At 34.1% G+C, this 21,928-nt stretch overlaps 1 pseudogene; it reads right to left on the bottom strand.

Moving 5' to 3' along the window:
* Positions 1-8,890: 8,890 nt before the first annotated feature.
* On the bottom strand, positions 8,891-9,749 carry LOC112839315 (small integral membrane protein 20-like; annotated as a pseudogene).
* Positions 9,750-21,928: the final 12,179 nt, after the last annotated feature.

Below are 21,928 nucleotides of genomic sequence, written 5' to 3'. Positions count from 1 at the left end.
GAGATTTATCTAAATTGTTTCTAGTTGCTTGAATTTCAGTTTATTTTTGTTACAGTATAGATTTTTAGTCAGTGAGTATATAACACATTTTTTTTATCCAATTTACTGCATATTAACTTCTAAGAGTTTTCCAGCTGAGGGCTATTATGAATAGTGTTTTCGTTGTTGTTGTTGTTGTTGTTGTTGTTGTTTAGAAAGGGAGAGACAGAAAAGGGGGGGAGGGGCAGAGGGAGAGAGAGAATCCCAAGCAGGCTCCACATCTAGCACAGAGCCAGACAGGGGGTTCTACCCCACCACCCTGAGATCATGACCTGAGCCGAAATAAAGTGACTGTGCCACCCAGGCACCCCTACTATATGTTTTTTGATGAACATCTTAGAACAATTCTTTTGAGTTTGTACCCAGAAGTACAACTGCTGGGTAGTAGAAAATACATATATTCAGTTTGATTATGTATGACCATATTTATTTACATTCTAATCAATATTTTATGAGCACTCCTGTTATGCCATAGTCTCTATAAGTTGTTCTCTTGTTTTAATTTACACCTTATAATGGGTGTGGATGGATACTGCATTACATTTTAAAATTGCATTTCCCTGATGACTCATAGCATTGACTACTCTCTCATTGGTTTATCAACCATTTGGATATCATTTTATGACATTCCTGTTTAATACTTTACCATTTTTCTATTAGATTTTCTATTATTTTTCTTGTTGGTGAGTAATAGATTTTTAAATATGTTGCATCGATTTTTAAAAAATCTCTCTATATATATCCTTGAAAAGTATAGGAGAAATAAAGACTGTCAGACAAACAAAAATTGAATTTGCTGCCTACCTTCTTTAGGGAGATAGAAAATAATATACGGTCTACATAAAGGAAGGAAGAGCATCGAAGAAGCAATAAATGAAGACTAAACAAAAACTTTTATTTCTCTTATTCTTAATTGATTTGGCAACAGATTTTTGTCCGAAAATAATAATGGCAACAGTGTATTTGGTCTTGTATGCTTATGCACATATATACATATATATGGATGTATGCTTATATATATATACAAGAAATGAATAGCCCTGCAATAATAGAATAGAGGAGAAAGAAGAATTAGGAATATTTTGTTATTGTCAGGTACTCACATTGCCAGGGAAGTGGTATAGTGCTATTTGAATTGGACTTGGGTTATTTGTAAAGGTATATTGCAAACTCTGAAAACACTGAAAATCACTGAAAAAAGTGAGGGAAAAAAGCATAACTGATATGATAAGAAAGGAGAGAAATTGGAATCATATGAAATGCTTGACTTAAACTGCAAAAGGCAGAAAAAGAGTGGAAGATAAAAATAGGAATGAAGAAAGACAACATAAAAAACTAATGAATATGGTTGCCATTAACCTAACTGTATCAATAACCACTTTGAATGTCAGTGGTCTAAATGCACCAACCAAAAGATAGGGATTTTCATAGTAGATCAAAAGCTGTAATCCAAGTATATGTTGTCTATAAATATAAAGACATATAGATTTCAAAAAGTAAATGGATATAGAAAAATATATCATTTAATGCTAATAAGAAGAAAGCAGGAGTATCTATATTAATTTCAGAATGAACAGATATCAAAATAAGGATAGTTATCAGGACTAAAGAAGGGAATTACATGATGATAAAGGGGCAATTCCCCGAGAAGACCTAATAGTTTCTAACACGTATGTGCCTAATGCACATGTCAAACAACATGAGGCAACAACTGACAGAACTGCAAGGAGAAATAAAGACACTATCATAGCTGAAGACTTTAGTGTTCTTCTCCCAGAAATGGACAGATTTTAGCAGGCTAAAAATAACTAAGGACATAGTTGAACTCAACAACACCATCAATCAACTGGTTATAATTGACATCTGTAGACTGTTTTATCCAACAAGAGCAGACCACACATTTTTCTCAAGCTTACATGGATATATTAACATTCTGGGCCATAAAATACACCTGAACAAATTTAAAAGATTGGAAATCATACAGTGTCTGCCCTCAGATCACATTGGAGTTAAACTGGAAATCAATAACAGAAAAATAACTGGAAAATCCCAAAATAAGTGGAGATTAAACAATACACTTCTGCATAACACATGAGATGAAGAAATAATCTCAAGAAAAGTTTAAAAACATCTTGAACTACATAAAAATGAAACACAATTTTGGTTCAGTGCAGCAAAAGCAGTGCTTAAAGGGAAATTTATAGCATTGAATACATATCTCAGAAAAGAAGAAATATCTAAAATCAGCAACCTACGATTTCATCTTAGGAACCAAGAAAAAGAAGAGCAAATTAAATCCAATTAAGCAGAAGAAAATAAATAATAAGAAATGGAGCAGAAATCAGTAAAATTGAAAATGGGAAATCAGTAGAGAAAATCAATGAAACCAAAAGCTTATTCTTTGAAAGATCAATAAAATTGATAACACTTTAGCCAGGCTAACTAAGAAAAAAAGAGATAGACTCTAAATTACTGATATCAGAGATGAAATACGGGACATCAATATAAATCTACAGAAATTAAAACGTTAATAAAGAAATACTGTGAACAACTATGCCCACAAATTTTATAACCTAGCTGATATGGACCAATTCCCTGAAAGACACAATCTGCTATTGTGTCACCACCACTCAAGAAGAAATAGAGGATCAGAATAAGCCTGTATCTATTAAAGAAATTGAATCAAAAGACTAATAACCTTCCAAAACAGTAAGCACTGGATCCATAGAATCACTACTGAATTCTTCCAAATATTTAGGGAAACAATATGCCGATAATCTACAATCTCTTTCAGAAGATAGAAGCAGAGGGAATATTTCCTGACTCATTTAATGATGTCAACATTACCCTAATATCAAAATAAAGATGTTATAAGAAAACAAAACAACCTTTCATGGAAATATATTCAAAAATTCTCATCTAAATGTTAGCAAATCAAATCAAAAAAAAGTATAAAAAGAATTATACATCACGACATAGGATTTGTCCCAGGTATGCAAGACTCATTCAGCGTTTGAAAATCAATTAATGTAATCCACCACATCAACAGGCTAAAAAAAAAAAAAAATCACATAATCATATTAATAGAACCAAAAAAAAAAAGCATTTGACAAGATCCACGTCTACTCATGCTAAAAATTCTCAGTAAACTAGAACTAGAAGGAAACTTTTAATTTCATAAAAAGTGTCTACAAAATGTCTACAGCAAACATCATACTTAGTGGTTGGAAACTCAAAGCTTTCCTGTTTAGTATCAGGTACAAGGCAAGGTTGTCCCCTTTCATCACTCCTTTTTCACCATCATACTGCAAGCTCTGGCTAATGCAATAAGACAAGAAAAGGAAATAAAAAATTTAAGAGTATAAAAGAAGACATACAACTGTGTTTTCAGATGACATGATAATCTATGTAGACAATTCAAAAGAATCAACATAAAAATTCTTGTAAAAAATAAGCAATTTATAGCAAGTTTGAAGCATACAAGATTAATGTACAAAAGTCAATTGCTTTCCTAGATACCAACAATGAACAAGAGGAAAATGAGATTAAAACCACAATACCATTTATGTTAGCAACAAAAACATTAAAAACTAAGGTATAAATATAACCACATATCCAGGTATCCAGTGAAAATACTCTGGATGACATTATAATGATGGGTATATATCATCATCATTTGTCCAAACCCATAAAGTAAGGTAAAAAAATGGACTTTGGATGATTATGGTTTTCCAATGTAGGATCTGGTGTGTGATATTGATAATGGAAGAGGCTATGCATGTGTGAATACAGGGCATATCTGGGAAATCTCTGTACATTTCTCTTAAGTTTACTGTAAACTGCTCCAAAAAATTAGTCTTTAAAAACAAAAGAATCCAGATTTGAGAAAAGAAAGTTAATTGTTAACTTGCAGAAAGCTCACTTTCATTACAAAATGAATGCTGAAAGAAAAGAATAATTGCAAAGTTCTTCATATATAAAATCCTTTTACTTGGGATTTTTTAATGCAATCTAATTATCCAATGAGCTATCAGAAAAAACAAGAGGAAACTTAGGCAGGGCAGATTTCTAAACTCACAATACCAGTAAGACTCATTACATTTATATGCAATTGCTTGAAAAAAATGTTCAAGGCAGAATAGAAATTTCTTTACTTGATAAAATTTTATCAGTAAAAGATCAATAATAAATACCATTTTCAGTTGGGATTATCATTCTTATGAAAAAACACAAGTCTAGGAGATTCACATCCTTCTCCTTCCAAGTAGCTTAAGAAGTTGACTCATCCAGTCTGATTTAACTCAACTGAAGAACAGATTAATGCCAGTGTCAGATCTGTGAAGGTATTTCTTTTTCTTTTTTTTTTTTTTTGGAGGGGGGACAGTTTCTTCACTGATTAACTACCCCCATCTCTTCTTTTTCTTGTAAACAACTAGATGTTTCTCTACTTCTCTTCCTCTATAAATAATGCAGAACAACATGGGAGCAGAATCCTTCTCTGGGAGCCCAGTGCTTGGTGAGTCCAGTGGAGCTATGTCCATCTTTAAACACATTGCTTCATCACTTATTGGGATGGCTGAACCATTAATTTGACTCTTTTTTTCTCTTTTATAAATATCTAAAGGTTACAAAATATTCCTTCATGTCCTCTTTTGCCTGCATCTTACACAATTACCATGCACCAGACTAGATATTAATGATTGTTCACAGGAAGTTGGTAGAAACAAATGGAAATTAAAACACAATATTTAATTCTCAAGCTCTTACTTTTTTCTTCATGTTGACCAAAAAAAGGTACTTTATTTTTGTTTTTTTATGACACATTTATAGAAATTGATGATGTGAGCAACAGAATAAAGTTTCATGGAATAAAAATCATGCTGATAGTAATGCAATTAGTAACACTATAATTGGAAAATTTTTGTATTTACAAGTTTCAAAATGCACTTACCCCATGTGTCAAATAGGAAATTATTTTAATAGGAAATTATTTTAGAAACTATGGAATATTGAACTGAATAATATTGGAAAAAACTACATTATTGGATAGTTCTGATTGTGTTCAAATGCCACTTATTAACAGCAGCTTGAAAATAGCCCCCCCAGAAGCCTCATTTGTCATAAATGTCAAAAGTTCCAATGGCTTACATTATGCAAATTGTTTGTATGTTTGGTAGCACACAAAAGCAACCATAGAAAGGAATAAATTAGAGTGATTATTATGTTGTACAATTTACAATCAAATAAACCACAAAACTAGAATTGTGATTCAAAGAGTACTTGCCATTTTGCTTGAACACTATAACTTGCAGTCAGCCAGTTGTTTATTTTCTGTGTAAATTGCTTTCCTGAGTGCTCTAACAACATATATTAAAAATAAGCAAGAAAGTAAACAAAAAAACCCAGTAAGCATAACTTTAAAAAGTGGAGAATATTACATACTGTGTTTTAAACTCAGAAATATTTTTAGGAGGTTTCAGATAAAATCCTATTTTATTCCAAGCTCACATAAAATACTCTAATTTTATTTATTGCACTTTGAAATATGCTGTAGTATAATTATTAGAGGAACTTTATAATAGATATTGAATTGAAAAATATTAGAAATGCTGATTCAACAGTCCTGTAATTGGTGATATTTTATTAATTTTTAATGATTTAAATTTAATTATTTTTAAATTAAAATTTTTAAATTAAATTTAATTGATTTAATTAATTTTTAAGTGATTTAGTCACTTAAAACTAGTCAACAGTCCTCTGGTTCTAAAATACTCATTGATTTACATTTCCATTATGTACAAAATTTGTTTAAACTGTTTAGTAGCAAAGGTTTACAAACCTCATCGAAACAATCTTATTTAAAATAACCCCCATTAAAAGATTTACCTAGTATAATAATAAATATTCATTGAAAAAAAAATTGCCTTGGGAGAATGAAAGGTTTCAAGAACAATGTAATAACTGTTGAATACCTCAAAGCTAAAATGTCAAGGAAGTTCATGTTCAAAATTAAAGTGTCACTATAATACAAAACATGTTTGAAAATTTCACTACAAGAAACACATTTTATTTTAGATTAGTTTTAGATTTACAGTAAAATTGTCAAGATAGTACAGAGACATTCCGTATATCCCACATACAGTTTCTGCTATTTTCAATATGTTACATTAATATAGTATATTTGGCACAATTAAGTGACAAATGCTGATATATTATTTTTAACTAAAGTCCATATTTTATTTGGATTCCCTTTGTTCTTACCTAATATTACTCTGTTACAGATACCATCCAAAACACCACTTTGCATTTTATATTCCTATCTTCTGGTGCTTCTCTTGGCTTTGACAGTTTGTAAGAATTTCCTTGGTTTTGATGACCTTGAAAGATTTGAGGAGTGCTGGTATTTTGAATTAATTTGGAATTATCTGAATTTTTCCTTCTCATTAGAATGGAATTATATGTTTACAGGAGGAAGAACACAGATAAAGACATCGTATCACATCCTATTAATGACACATAATTATCAACATTACCTATCATTGTTGATGTTAACCTTGATTACTTGGCTGAAATAGTGTTTGTAAGGTTTCTCAAAGGCAAAGTTACTTTCCCCTTTCCCCCATATATCTATGTACATATATACACACAGATCTATATCTATAAATTTATATGTATATCTGTCTCTCTGAAAGGAAGTTGCTATGTGAAGTCTACACTTAAAAAATTTGGAGGTGTGGGCACCCGGGTGGCTCAGTTGGTTAAGCGACTGCCTTTGGCTCAGGTCATGATCCCGGAGTCCTGGGATCGAGTCCCACATCTGGCTCCCGGCTCAGCGGGGAGCCTGCTTCTCCCTCTGACCCTTTCCCCTCTCATGCTGTTTCTCTCGCTCTCTCAAATAAATAAATAAATAAATAAATAAATAAATAAATAAAATCTTTAAAAAAAAGTTGGAGTTGTGTTTCTCATCCTTGGAGAAGAAGTATCAACATAAATCATTTGCAGTTCTTTTTCAGAAAAGATTTGTCTCTTCTCTCTCTATTTATGCATTCATTTATTTATATAACTATAGGCTCATAGTATTCATTTCACACTTTGAGTTATAATTTAATATTATTTTATTTATTTTGTTCAAATTTTTTCAGCTTTGGTCATTGGGAGTTCTTTCAGTTAGCTCCTCTGTCCCTTTGACATACCTCAATCTGTGTGTGTGTGTTAGCACTTTCTTAATTTGTGGATGCCCCAGCCTCATCTTGTACAATTACTGTTCAAGCCTAGAATCAGACATTTATCCAAGGAGGTTTTCTTTCTTTTAATTGAGAATAATATTAGAAACCAAAAATTTAGCACCTGGTGAGATCATTGTCACTGGGTTATATTTGTTTAGATTTTCTCAGCTAAGTATGAGTATATATGTGTGTGTGTGTGTGTGTGTGTGTGTGTGTGTGTGTGTGTGTACTAACCAGTGTATATACATGCATATATATGTATTTCTATCTGTAACCATCTGAATTTATAATAAACATGAGTTTGTGCTTATATGTCCAGCTGTAATCCATTACCACTTGAATCATTTTAACACCTAACCTTGCTTATCTGTAGACAGTTCTGTCAGTGAGGAACCTGACTCCTATTAACACTATTAATTTACTTAACTGTTCATTTCCAGTATATATGTGTAGCAGTATCAGAATTGTTAACATGTAACTAAACAGTGAATAACTATGAATAAGAGTACAATGCTTAGGTATAAAATTTTTTGTTAGGTTGTTTGGTTTGGTTTGATTTGGTTTGGTTTACCATTAGTCTTTATCCATTTATTTCCAGAATTACTTACATACCAACTTTTGCTCCATTCCTTTAAGTGAGATTGTTTCATACATTTGTAATAGTTTCTTTTCCCACATTTTGTATTTCTACCAGGAATCACATGATCTCCTACTTTTTATATACTAAGGGTCACTCTTTGTTCAGTAAAGTTCTTTGGGTTTTGACCTATACACAGTGCCATGTATCCATCACTATAGTATCGTTGGAATGGTTTCATAGCCCTAACATATTCCCTGTGCTTTACTTAAATCTTTCTTCTCCCCACCCCCATACCTCTGACAAGCACTGATCTTTGTAATGTCTCTATAGTTTGGGCTTTTCCAAAATGTTGTATAAGTCAAATTGTGTGGTACACAGCCTTTTCAGACTGATTCGTTTTTACTCGGAGATAGGCATTCAAGTTTCCTCCATATCCCCTTCTGTCTTTATAGCTCATTTTTTAAATTACTGAATAATATTCCATCGTATGATGTACCATGGCTTGTTTATCCAGTTCTCTATTGAGGAATATCTTGTTGCTTTTGATCTTTGGCTATTATGAATAAAGTATCTATAAATATTCACATGCAGAATTTTATGTGGTTGTAAGTTTTATGTGGATGTAAGTTTCAAATAATTGGGTGAATAACTAGGAGCACTGTTGCTGAATCGTGAAGCAAGATTACATTTAGTTTTGTCATGAAATGTCAAATTGTCTTCCAAAGTGGTTGTACCATTTTGCAATCCCATCAGCAGAGAATGAATTGTTCCACTGTATAGCCAGCAATTGGTCTTGACTCCTTTTGGATCTTAGCCATTATTACATGTAAGTAGTGGTATCGAATTACTGTTTTAATTTGCAATTCCCTAATGTCAAATGATGTTTCTTATCTTTTCCTATGATTATTTATTGTCCACATACCTTCTTTGGTAAGGTACCTCGTCAAATCTTTTGCCCGTTTTTTAATTGGGTTGGATATTTTCTATTGTTCAGTTTTTTTTTAAATAGATCATTTAATATACCTATTTTCACTTCTGTTAATTCAACGCTGATTTCTATTATGCATGCATAGCCACTTGGTTGAACTTGCTATTTACTTATTTTCCAACATGCAGCAAACTTCGACAAGATGGCTAAGCTGAACTGGTTATTCTTAAAGAGTACAATGTACCGGGTCCTCAGAGTCTTATCAACTTTAATGTTTCCAAAGAGCCCGATGAGGCTGCTCAGCACGCTTGCTTTTCACTGAAATTTCCTATTTGGAGGATGGCAAGACAGACTAGGATCTTCCCAAGTCTCCTGGCCGCATGCATTCACATCACAGCTTGGTTGGGAAAGCAGTAGGGACTGAATAATAAGTAGATCCTCCTCCAAACACAGCTGGGTGAGAGAGTTTCATTTTTAGAAAGTAAAGCGAATCATGAAAACCTCCTTAATGGTGTGATTTGCTCCAGGGTTCTTTTGATACTTAAGAAGGGAAATATTAATCCTTGTGCACAGTACTCTTATTTTCAGCTTTATAGAGTTTTCTTCTCCAGCCATCACTTCTGTAGTGAGGCAATTTATTGTACTTGCGGCAGAATGGAAAGCACAAAGATGTCTTTCATAATCGAGGTGGTGATAGCCTTCTCATTTCTTGCCAAATGGATCAGACCACACTTTTAACCCTGGAGGCTGCACATCTTCTTGAATAATACCAGCTCGATTTACGGCTTGCTCGGTACTCGCCCAGCCACATTAGGGGCCAGAAGTAGATAGGGTAGAAGGCGGCGCCGATCAGGGAGATGAAGCCGCCGAAGATGAGCACGGTGCGCAGGTTCCGGGACATGGCGCCGGGCACCGGGCTGCCCTGACCCGCTGCGAGGCTCGCACACTGCGAGTCCCAGTTCGCGCCGCCGGGCCGTGACCCTGCTCGGAAGAGGCGGTCTATTGTTCAGTTCTAATAGTTACTTGTATATTTTGTAAACAAGTCCTATAGAAGATATGTATTTTGCAAATATTTTCTTCTAATCTGTGGCTTGTATTTTAATTTTCTTAATAGGTTCTCTTATACAGAAGAAGTTTTTAATTAAAGTCCAATTTATCACTTTCATTATTCATGCATCATGTTTTCTTGTGTTGTTTATAAAAACTCATCACCAAACCCAAGTCAATGCTCATTTAATCCTATATTTATATTTAGAAGTTTTATCTTCTATCCTATATTCTTGATATATTCATTTATTTTCCCATGAATTTTTACTTGAATCTTTGAGTTTTTCTATATAGACAATCATGTCATCCATGGATAAAGACATTTATATTTCTTTCTTCCCAATTTGTACCCATTTTTTTCTTTTCTTGTTTCGTTGCACTAGTTAAGAATTCCAGTACAATATTGAATAGGTATAATTAAAGAGAACTTCCTTACTTTTTCCCAATCATAGGCGAAAAGTGTCCATGCTCATCCTTAAGTATAAAGTTAGCTCTAGGTTTTTTGCCTGTTTGTGTTTGTTTTGTAGATGTTCTTTATCAAGTTGAGAAAGTTCCTTTTTATTCCTAAATTGCTGAAACTTTTTATCACGAGTGGTTGTTGTATTTTGCCAAATACTTTTCTATTTCATTTAATATCATCATGTGATTTTCTTCTTTATCTTTTTGATGTGGAATAATACACTGTTAGATTCTTATTTTTTGAAACATTTTATATAACTAGAATGAATCCCACTTGTTCATGATGTATAATTATTTTTTTATAAATTGTTGTATTTGATTTACTAACATTTTGTTGTGGATTTTTGTATTTATATTCATGAGGAAATTGGTCTTTGGCTTTCCTTTCTTGTAATATCTTTATCTGTTTTATGTATTTCATGTCATTTGTGTAATCTTGGCCTCATAAAATGTGTTGGGGAGTTTTTTACATACTGAAGAATGTGGTGCTTTCCACATTCATAGTACTTTCCATCTAATAGTGGAGAAGTGGACGGCATATTGTACTTGAAGAAGATATAGAGAACTCCTTGCATTATTTCCTAAAATCAGGAATGCACACACTTTGATGTGCTTCTGTTACATGGTTCAGATAAGCATTCCAAAGCATTACTGAATCAGAGGAGCACAATTGTGATAATATCTAGCTTATTCATTCTTTTGTCACATATAGTGTTGAATGGATTCTGTGACTTCTCCAATTCTACTTTCCCATAATTCTTCAGTCACAATTAGATAGTTATAATAGGATTCTTTTTTTTTAAGATTTTATTTATTTATTTAACAGAGAGATAGAAAGAGAGCACAAGTAGGCAGAGCAGCAGGCAGAGGAGAGGGAGAAGCAGGCTCTCTGCGAGCAGGGAGCCTGACGTGGGGCTCGATCCCAGGACCCTGGGATCATGACCCGAGCCAAAGGCAGGGGCTTAACTGACTGAGCCACCCAGGTGCCCCTATAATAGGATTCTTTTGACTTTTTAAAAAAGAAATTTTACCTGTTATTATGCAATTTTGTTTATTTGTAACAACCTTTATTTAGTACTTAACATGTGCCAGTTCATAAATCTGTCCCCACTCTTTGCTGACACGGTCTGTTTCTACTGTGATAAAGATGTGTGAGTGCTGTGTTCCTCCTTGCGTTTGATCATTCTGCCATCTCAGGCTTAAGTCAGATGGAGGATTTTATTTGTCCAGATATCTCTGTGTTCTGATTGGGGAGGAGTGTCCAGCAATTAAAGCAGTGCTCTCCCCACCAGAGATAGCAAACCATCATTTTTCCTATAACATGAAAAGAAAAAAACATTTCATCATCTTGAGTTTGGATTTTATTTTTCCAAAGATATCACAGCGTATCTTGGTTGTGAGGTATACTCTTACTATTATCTGATTTTGATCTTATTCTGTAAGAAATATAACCATGGCCATATTTTGCTAAAAGTGTATTCACCACATATCTAGGATTGTTTTCTTTACAAGGGGCAACTTCGCTGGCTTAGAAGGAACCAGTGTGTAGGAAATCATTCCCACATAGTTAAAGGGTGGTTTATGAATCCAAATTCATTTGCCACAGATATGTTCTGTGCCAATATTTTACATCATGCCTAATGGAAAAAGCAAACATGTGCTGCTTACTCAGTGTATATTAGCCAGCATGCATCACGAATTGGAGCCAGACTGCCTTTTTTTAAATCCCTCTGCCTTCTTAACAGATCCAAATTTCGGGCAAGTTCTTTAACTTCTCTGTTGTTCTGTGTCCTCATTTGTATAGTGGGGATATTAATAATTTTATTTCCTGAGTTGACCATTAGGATTAAAATAATATGTATGTATGTATGTAAATTGCTTAATACATATATATGCATGTGTGTATATATGTAAATGTATACATGTCTAATATACATACACATATAATGTTCTGTGTGTATATGTTTGTACATATGTGTGTGCATGTGTGTTTATGTACATTAAGTCCTTGTTTGTAATGCCTTGCAAGTAATAGATACTAAACAAATCTTACTAGAAATGAAAACTACATAATAACGGGTAAAATTTTTAAAAGGATAAAACATTAACTATTTAACTGTGCTCTGAATACAACATGTAATTACCCTCTCTACAAAAGCCTCTTAAGTAGTAAAACACTAACCATAGATAAAGGCATGCAGGATGTTACAATAGGTGCTAAGCAGAATTTTAAAATAACATTATAAGCACAAAATCCAGGAGAGGAAACGAGAAAATAAAGCAAAGCGTGTGTTAAATCAGATATGGTAAATTTATAATATCCTTTTCTCAAACCATTTCTCAGAGGTTACCAAACTTTAATCTCCATCAGAGTCATCTTGAAAGCTTGTTAATACACAAATTGAAGGATCCAACCCATCAAATACTCTGATTTAGTAGGTGTGGCTGGGGCCTGAGAATTTACATTTCTCTTTCACCTTTGGTTCTAAGGCTGCTGGTCCTGATCAGGGAACATAATAAAAGAATCATGGCTCCAACCACAGCTGAAAATGCAGACTATTGTGATGCACCAGTACAAGGAATATCATAAAGAATGAATGGGAGGGCGCCTGGGTGGCTCAGTTGGTTAAGCGACTGCCTTCGGCTCAGGTCATGATCCTGGAGTCCCGGGATCGAGTCCCGCATCGGGCTCCCTGCTTAGCAGGGAGTCGGCTTCTACCTCTGACCCTCTTCCCTCTCGTGCTCTCTATCTCTCATTCCCTCTCTCTCAAATAAATAAATAAAAATCTTAAAAAAAAAAGAATGAATGGGAGAAGTACACTGATTGAAATATGTTTTAAATATCCACATACTTTTGGGTTCCTATATTTTACTGATAAACTCACCCTCAGTTCTGATGATATTTCTATTCTCGGGTCTCTCACAAAAGATATAAAATAATTGATATCACGAGTAGAATACCTGCCTTCTCTACATGTGGAACTTTGTGACATTTTCTTATTCAAATTGGATGGAAACTCTATTCCTACTACTCTAAATTAAAGATTGGTTAACATCCATATTCATTTACACTTAAGTAACTTAAGACTTATCCTACTTAGAGACCCGAAAACATTAAATTTTATTGCCTGGCCATTAGATTTGTTGATATGTTTTAAATGGAACTAATGTGTTTTCTTTTGTTTGGTTTTGTTTTTTTTTTTTTGAACTAATGCTTTTTAACCATGACTTCCAGCATAATATAAGCATATTTAATTTATGCATTTTAATAACATGATTGTTAACGAAGATTTTGGCTACTATAAAGTTACTTCAGAGGTGAGTTAGAATTCTGTAAAGATACTATGAAAGTTAGTTTGACTGCTATCAAAATCAAAGCTGGCTGTTTTGTAGAAATTCACAATCAAATCTTAAAATTTTATATGGGAAGATGAGACTTATATTAGACAAAACTATTTTTAAAAAGAAAAAAGTTAGAGAACTTTCCTAACTTCATAATTTACTATAAAAATTAAAAAAATTCACAATTTACTATAAAGGTATAGTAATCAAGACAATATAGTACTGACATAAAGATATATTGATTAACTAAGAGTCCAAAATAAACTCCTGCTTAAAAAGGGTGTCAACACAAGTCAGTGAGGAAATATTTTTTTTAACAAATAGCTCTGGGATAAGTGGATTTCTTTATGCAAAAGAATGAAGTTGTGCCCCTACCATATACCATATACAAAAATAAATAAAAAAATAAATTATGAAGCTAAAATGTAAATTAAAATTATGTAAGTCTTAGATGAGAAAAGAGGAGAAAATCTTCCTGATCTTGGATTAGGCAGTGATTCCTTAGTATGACCAAAAAAAAAAAAAACACAAAAAACCTCATCAAAACTAAGTTTTGTACAATAATACAATGAAGAAAGTAAAATGCAAACCCATAGAGTGGAAGAAAATACTTGCAAATTATTTTATCAAGAATATATAAAGAATTCTTACAACTCAATATTCAAAAGACAAACTAATTTTTAAAAGCCAGGCAAAGGATCTGAGGAGCTATTTCTCCAAAAAGATACATAATTGGCCAAAATCAGTTGTACAACATCATTAATCACTGAGGACATACAAATCAAAACCCTCACTCATACTGCTCAGCACCCACTAGGATGGCTATAATCAAAAAGACAGTAACAACTGTTGGTGAGGAGGTAGAGAAATTAGAACCCACATATACTGCTTGTAGGAATATAAAATGATAACAGTAATTTTGGAAATCAAAATGGCAAACTTCTTAAACACAGAGTTTCTTTAAGACACAAGGGTTCTCTTCCTAGTTATGTAATCAAGGGAAATTAAAAATGTGCCCACATAAAGTATATAGCAACATTATTTATAAGAGCCCCTAAATGGAAACAACCCAAATTGCCAGCAACTGATGAATGGAAAAGTAAGATGTTGTATATCATATGATGAAATATTATTTAGGAATTATAAAAATGAAGTAGAGATACACACAAATATAGATGAACCTTGAAAGTACTAACTCAAATGGAAGAAGTAATCAAAAAGAACACATTTTCTGTCATTGCATTGATAGGAAATGTGTAAAATGGGCAAATCTATAGGGAAAGTAGATTAGATTACGTAGGATTGAGTAGGAAATGGGAGGAATAGGGAGTGATTGCTAATAGATAATGTAATACTAAAAAATTAGATTGAAGTGATAGTTTCACAAATCTGTAACTACACTAAACATCAGTGAGTTGTACACTTTAATAAAATAATAAATCTATTTTGGGGGCGCCTGGGTGGCTCAGTCCTTAAGCATCTGATTTCAGCTCAGGTCATGATCCCAGGGTTCTGGGATCGAGCCCCTCATTGGACTCCCTGCTCCACGGGAAAGCCTGCTTCTCCCTCTCCCACTCCCCCTGCTTGTGTTCCCTCTCTCTCTCTGTGTCTCACCCTTTCAAATAAATGAATAAAATCTTTAAAATAATAATAAATCTATTTTAAAAGATTGGAACAATAAATCTCAAAAATAAGACATAGCAGGGTGCCTGGGTGGCTCAGTTGGTTAAGTGTCGGACTCTTGATTTCGGCTCAGGTCATGATCTCAGGGTTGTGAGATTGAACTCCATGTCAGGCTCTGTGCTGGGTGTGGAGCCTGCTTAAGATTTTCTCTCTCTCCCTCTACCCCTCCCTCCCACCACAAAAAGATAATAAATAAAATTTAAAGAAATAAAATAAGAAATAGAAAGGGAAAATAATTTTATTTGCTTGCTCATCGCATTATTGTTGATGTAGAATATATATTTTCATGGATTGGAAATATTTATCTTGGGAAGAAGTGAATTTTCCCCAAACTAATTGATAGGTTCCATGTGTTATGAATTAATAATCCAGAGTGTATTTCTGTTGATATTGTATGTTGATTCAAAAATTTATACAGAAATACAAATAACCAAGAATATCCAAAGCAATTTGGAAGAAAAGAACAATACCATGTAAGTCTTGTTTTATTTTTTAACACTTTATTTTTAAAAGCAGTTTTATGTTTATAACAAAATTGGGAGGAAGATAGGGAGATTTTTCGCATATCTGCAGAACATCCCCCAGTATCAACAACAGTCAGCCAGATGGGGTATTTTTTTACCAAGGATGAAATTACATTCACATATCATAATCACCCAAAGTCCATAGTTTACATTCAGTTCACCCTTGATGTTGTACATTCCATGGCTTTGGACAAAAGTATAATGACATATATCCATCATTTTAAGATCATATAGAGTATTTTCCCTGCCATAAGCATCCTTTATGCTCTGCCTATTCGTCTCCTGCCCCGCTCCCCCACATACCCCTGGCAACCACTGATCTTTTTACTGTCTCCATATTTTTGCCTTCCCAAGAATGTCTTATATGGCTGACACTTGAATAACACAGGTTTGAACTGCATGGGTGCATTTATATGTGGATTTTTTTCAATAAATATGTTGGCAATATTTTTTGGAGATTTGTGACAAATCAAAAATGTGTGTTTAATCATGTTATCTTATTTAGTGTATCAACTGGTTTTATTTTATAGTGTACAAGTTTAAACTTATGGTTCTCTGAGTACTTTTGACAGATGTTTCTTTTTCTAAATACAAAATTCTTTTGAAACTATTTAGAAATCTAATTATACATTGTTTTGTGCTGGTCTGAGCCTATCAGTAGTAATGCTATGGACTAGAAATGCCTGGGCAATTTGGAAGAAAAAGAACTAGATAAAGTGAGCTTCATTCAGACATTTCACCTTCTAAGCCAGTGTTACAACTGAACTAACCTTTGTGGTTCTTTTTATGATTGCAAGATGTCCTTCAGCCATAACCATTAGGAAACTTTGAAGAAAAAATAGAATTTATTACTTATAAGCCCTGGAGAGTAAAAGGCTTACCAGGGTACACACACTGAAAAGTCACAGGTGGAGAGAAATTTGGAAGGGGGCAAGGAGAGAAAGAGAAGACAGAGGAGAGAGAAAGAGAGAAATAAAACATACAGACTGGCCTGGGTTTCTGTGTTTATTGGGGTCAAGTGTGAGGGGCTAGTATTTCACAGGCTCACTATTAGTGAATTAAAAACGTAAGAGCAGGAATTTGAAACATGGGAAGAGGAAAATCGAGTGGACCAAATGGTCAGTTATAGAAATCAACCAAGATATCTAAAACAAAGGAACCTCAGGGGGAGAAAGTGGCTTGAATCTTTATCTAGTAGTGTGGTTGACAAAATGTTTATTTTAGATACCCTTTGGTGAAGCAGAGGTCTCTTTGAAATGGATGAGTCTTTGAAGTGGATGCTTCCACTATCAAAGCTTAAACAAGGCACTTGCATTACAAAAAGAAAAGCCAACTGTCAGAGCTTACACTACAGACATATAAAGTCTCTTTTTTCCCCATGGATGTAATTGTTACAAACTTATACATGAAAGAGAGTTCTTTTTAAGTATAGTCAGCTATGGTTTATTTTCTTTGTCTTTGTGTAGGTCTTCTCCCAGAGGGCACCTCACTTTAATGGTAGGTATCTGGATGTGCTTTGAAGGCAAGCATGTCTAAAGGCTTTATTTGGAAAATTGAAACTTTGCTAAGGACAAAATTTTCATGAAAGGATAGGTTTTCTCTGGAAGTAGTATAGTATATTTCACATCATAAAAGGTCCTTTTTATGGGTATCTACCTGCCTTCCATTAAGATCATGCATTATTTTAGAAAGTAATTCACAAATTTTGGCTACCATTCAAAAATCCCTACACTTTTTTTCCCTCCTCCCTTTGTGTTTGTTTTGCTTTGCTTTGTTTAACAGTGGAGAGAGAGAAGTATCAAATCCAGTGGTTTCATACAATATTGCTTAAAGAATTACCAGATGGTTTTTCCCTGGCTTGCTCCTGTTTTGCTTTTATTTTTATTTGTTTCTTGGATCTCAGACACCTTATCTCAGGTTCATTGAGGGCACCCGTAACCAGAATATGATTCTTGGCTAAAAGAACCTGTTCCACGGGCTGTTTTCAAGCACAGATTTCTCATTAGTTGGTTTCTATTGAAGTTTTCATTATCTTAAAATATCTCTGAAGAAAAATATCAACTTTATCCACTGCTTTGAAAACATATGTCCTCACATAAACATGCATATCAATGTTTAAAGTAGCTTTATTTATAATCACCCCAACTGGAAAAATAACAAAATGCTCTTTGATAGAGGAATGGATAAATTGTGCACATCCATACAATAGGATATTATTCTTCAGTAAAAGAAAATAAACCATCAGTTTGCAAAAATACATAGGTAAAACAAATATATATAGCTAAGTGAAAGAAGCAAGTCTGAGTTATACTTATTGTATAATTCTAATTATATGACATTTTGCAAAAGACGAAGGGATGTAGAAAAGATCATATTTTGACAAAGACTCGGGGGAGGGGGAAAGTTTAAATAAATGAAGCACAGGGAACATTTTAGTTTGGGGAAACTATTCTCATGATACTGTAGTAGTTAGTAGATACATGACACAAGGCATTTGTCGAAGCCCATAGAACTCTACTGAATGAAGAGTGACTCTTAATGTATAAAAAATCATAGGAGTTCAAGGGATCCCAAGATGGAATGCAGAATGTGAGTTATAATCTAACTGTATTATAAATGTACATAGAAAACTGTCTCAGCAAGGGGATGGGAGAAAGAAGTGCTGACCTAATTAACTTTGGAAATTAGTGATGTATGGAAGATTAATGTTAAAAGAAACTATACAGAAGCATTCTATTCTAGTTGATCAAGTTGTTTTCCATGGGAGTACTGGCTATCAATTATGATAACCCTGCCTGTATACTTGAATTAAAAAATTAGGTAAATGGATGATGGATGGTTGCAAACAGGCTTCTCACTGTTGGAGGTGTCTATAGACAAACAAGGGTAGGAGGCTAGAATGATCCATGTAATAATGGATTATTATTTGGTTAACCAAATTGATATCTCTACAAAACCATGTTTTAGATTATTAAGATACGTGTGATAACATCTAGAAGTATATACAGGAATGTGTATGTAAATGGGTTAGCATACACATGTGTATTTGCTTCTTCTGTCAACTGAAAGAGCTTAGAAACAACAAAAGCCCAGAGAAATGAAAACACCTGGTACTCAGATCTAGGTTTCCAATAGCATTCTCCAAAAAAAGGAGACAATGCTTTTTGGAAAAATGGGTGATTATAGGACTGGGGTAGAAAATATACAGCATAAGCCAGAATGTGATGAAATATTAAAAAAAAAAATCACAGTGTTATATGCCAGTGGGATCAAGGGACCAACTCTGACAGAGGTAGCCAAAGCTAGAACAACTTGAATCATGAAATAATTAAGTAGTACTAGATTATAATCTAAAATATTAAATAAATACATATGAGTCTATATTGATATAAGTAAATGATTCAATAAATAAATACGTGGAAGGACGCCTGGATGGCTTAGATGGTTAAGCATCTGCCTTTGGCTCAGTTCATAATCTCAGGGTCCTGGGATTGAGCCCCACGTCGGGCTCCCAGCTCAGCCTCTCCTTCTGCCTCTCCCTCTGCTTGTGCTCTCTCTGTCTCTCTCTCTCTCGCAAATGAATAAATAAAATCATAAATAAAAAAACAAATGAATGAATGAATGGAAAAGACAAGACAAATTTCTACCATGGAAGATTCCAAATAACTGATGTAGATATTCAACACTCAAGGAGTTCAAACATAACTTCTTTAAGTTTGGGCTGCTCATAGTAATTTACTTCCAGAGAATACAGCATGGGAAAGGGGTAGAAAAGAGTAAATTTACAATGGAGAAATATGGCAACATTATCTCAAGGTCAACAACAACAGTGATATCATGTTGGCATATACAAGTGATACGTGGTGAAAATGACACTTTATGGTTGTCCTCCCTAAACCCCATAATCTCAATATAATCATGAGAAAAAATGTTAGACACATGCCAATTTAGGACATTCTGTAAAATACCTGACTGCTATTCCTAAAAGTTGTCAAATTTATCAAAAGCAAAAAAAAAAAAAAAAGTCTGAGAAACTGTCATAGTCAAGAAGAGCTTATGGAAGCATAATGATCAATGTAATGTAATAGTTTCCTGGAAGGCATCTCCTGAAGCAGAAAATGAACCACAGGTAAAAATCAAATACATTTGAATGAAGTATGAACTTTTGTTAATAATAATGTATCAACATTGTCTAAGAATAACAACTCCACCATGTTAAAAGATACTAATGGAAGTAACTGGGTGTGGGGCAGAAGGGAACTTTCTGTACTATCTTTTCAATACTTCTGAAAATTGAAAACAGTTCTAATAATAACATTTATTTTCATAATGGTAATCTGACTTAATTTTTAACATCTGCATCATACCAGTCTTTATTGGTCTAACCATAGTTGTTCAGAAGTAAGTCCGCCTAATAGCTTTTTTTTTTAAAGATGTATTTATATATTTATTTTAGAGACACAGAGAGAGGGAGGAGGGGCAGAGGGAGAGGGAAAAAGAAACCCAAGCCAATTCTGCACTGAGCACGGAGACTGACACAGGGCTCGATCTCATGATCCTGAGATTATGACCTGAGCCGAAACCAAGAGTCAGACTCTCAACTAATGTGCCAACCAGATGCCCCAAGACTATATTTCTTTTTTTTCTTTATCTACTTTAAATTTTTTATTGTTATGTTAATCACCATACATTACATCATTATTTTTTGATGTAGTGTTCCATGATTCATTGTTTGTGTATGACACCCAGTGCTCCACGTAGAACGTGCCCTCCTTAACACCCATCACCAGGCTAAACCAAACCCCAACGCCTCCCCTCTAGAACCCTCAGTTTGTTTCTCAGAGTCCATCATCTCTCATGGTTCGTCTCCCCATCCGATTTCCACCCCTTCATTCTTCCCCTCCTGCTATCTTCTTTTTTTTTTCTTAACATATATTACATTATTTGTTTCAGATGTACAGTCTGTGATTCAATTGTCTTGCACAATTCACAACGCTCACCATAGCACATACCCTCCCCAATGTCTATCACCCAGCCACCCCATCCCTCCCACCCCACCCCCACTCCAGCAACCCTCAGTTTGTGTTCTGAGATTAAGAATTCCTCATATCAGTCAAGTCATATGATACATATCTTTCTCTGATTGACTTATTTCACTCAGCATAAAACCCTCCAGTTCCATCCACATCGTTGCAAATGGCAAGATCTCATTCCTTTTGATGGCTGCATAATATTCCATTGTGTATATATACCACATCTTCTTATTCCATTCATCTCTCGATGGACATCTTGGATTTTGACGGACTCCTGTCTCACATTTAGGTCTATCAACCATTTGGAGTCTATTGTGTGTGTGCTGTAAGGAAATGGTCCAGTTTCATTCTTCTGCATGTGGCTGTCCAATTTTCCCAACACCATTTGTTGAAGAGACTATCTTTTTTTCCGTTGGAACTTCTTTCCTGCTTTGTTAAAGATTAGTTGGCCATAGAGTTGAGGGTCCATTTCTGGGCTCTCTATTCTGTTCCAATGATCTATGTATCTGTTTTTGTGTCAGTACAATACTGTCTTGATGATGACAGCTTTGTAATAGCGCTGGAAGTCCAGAATTGTGATGCCGCCAGCTATGCTTTTCTTTTTCAACATTCCTCTGGCTATTCGGGGTCATTTCTGGTTCCATACAAATTTTAGGATTATTTGTTCCGTTTCTTTGAAAAAAGTGGATGGTATTTTGATGGGGATTGCATTGAGTGTGTAGATTGCTCTAGGTAACTTTGACATCTTCACAATGTTTGTTCTTCCAATCCATGAGCATGGAATGTTTTTCCATTTCTTTGAGTCTTCCTCAATTTCTTTCATGAGTATTTTTTAGTTTTCTGAGTACAGATCCTTTGCCTCTTTGGTTAGATTTATTCCTAGGTATCTTATGGTTTTGGATGCAAATGTAAATGGGATTGACTCCTTAATTTGTCTCTCTTCTGTCTTGTTGTTGGTGTATAGGGTGCCACTGGTTTCTGTGCATTGATTTTATATCCTGCCACTTGACTGAATTCCTGTATGAGTTCTAGCAGTTTTGGGGTGGAGTCTTTTGGGTTTTCCACAT

The sequence above is a fragment of the Callorhinus ursinus genome, unplaced genomic scaffold (assembly GCF_003265705.2).
Source record: "Callorhinus ursinus isolate GAN/ISIS: 27379988/994484 unplaced genomic scaffold, GSC_fseal_2.0 scaffold54, whole genome shotgun sequence".
Taxonomy (NCBI): Eukaryota; Metazoa; Chordata; class Mammalia; order Carnivora; family Otariidae; genus Callorhinus; species Callorhinus ursinus.
Note: the sequence above shows the minus strand (reverse complement) of the source record. Positions and strands in the feature narration are given on the sequence as shown.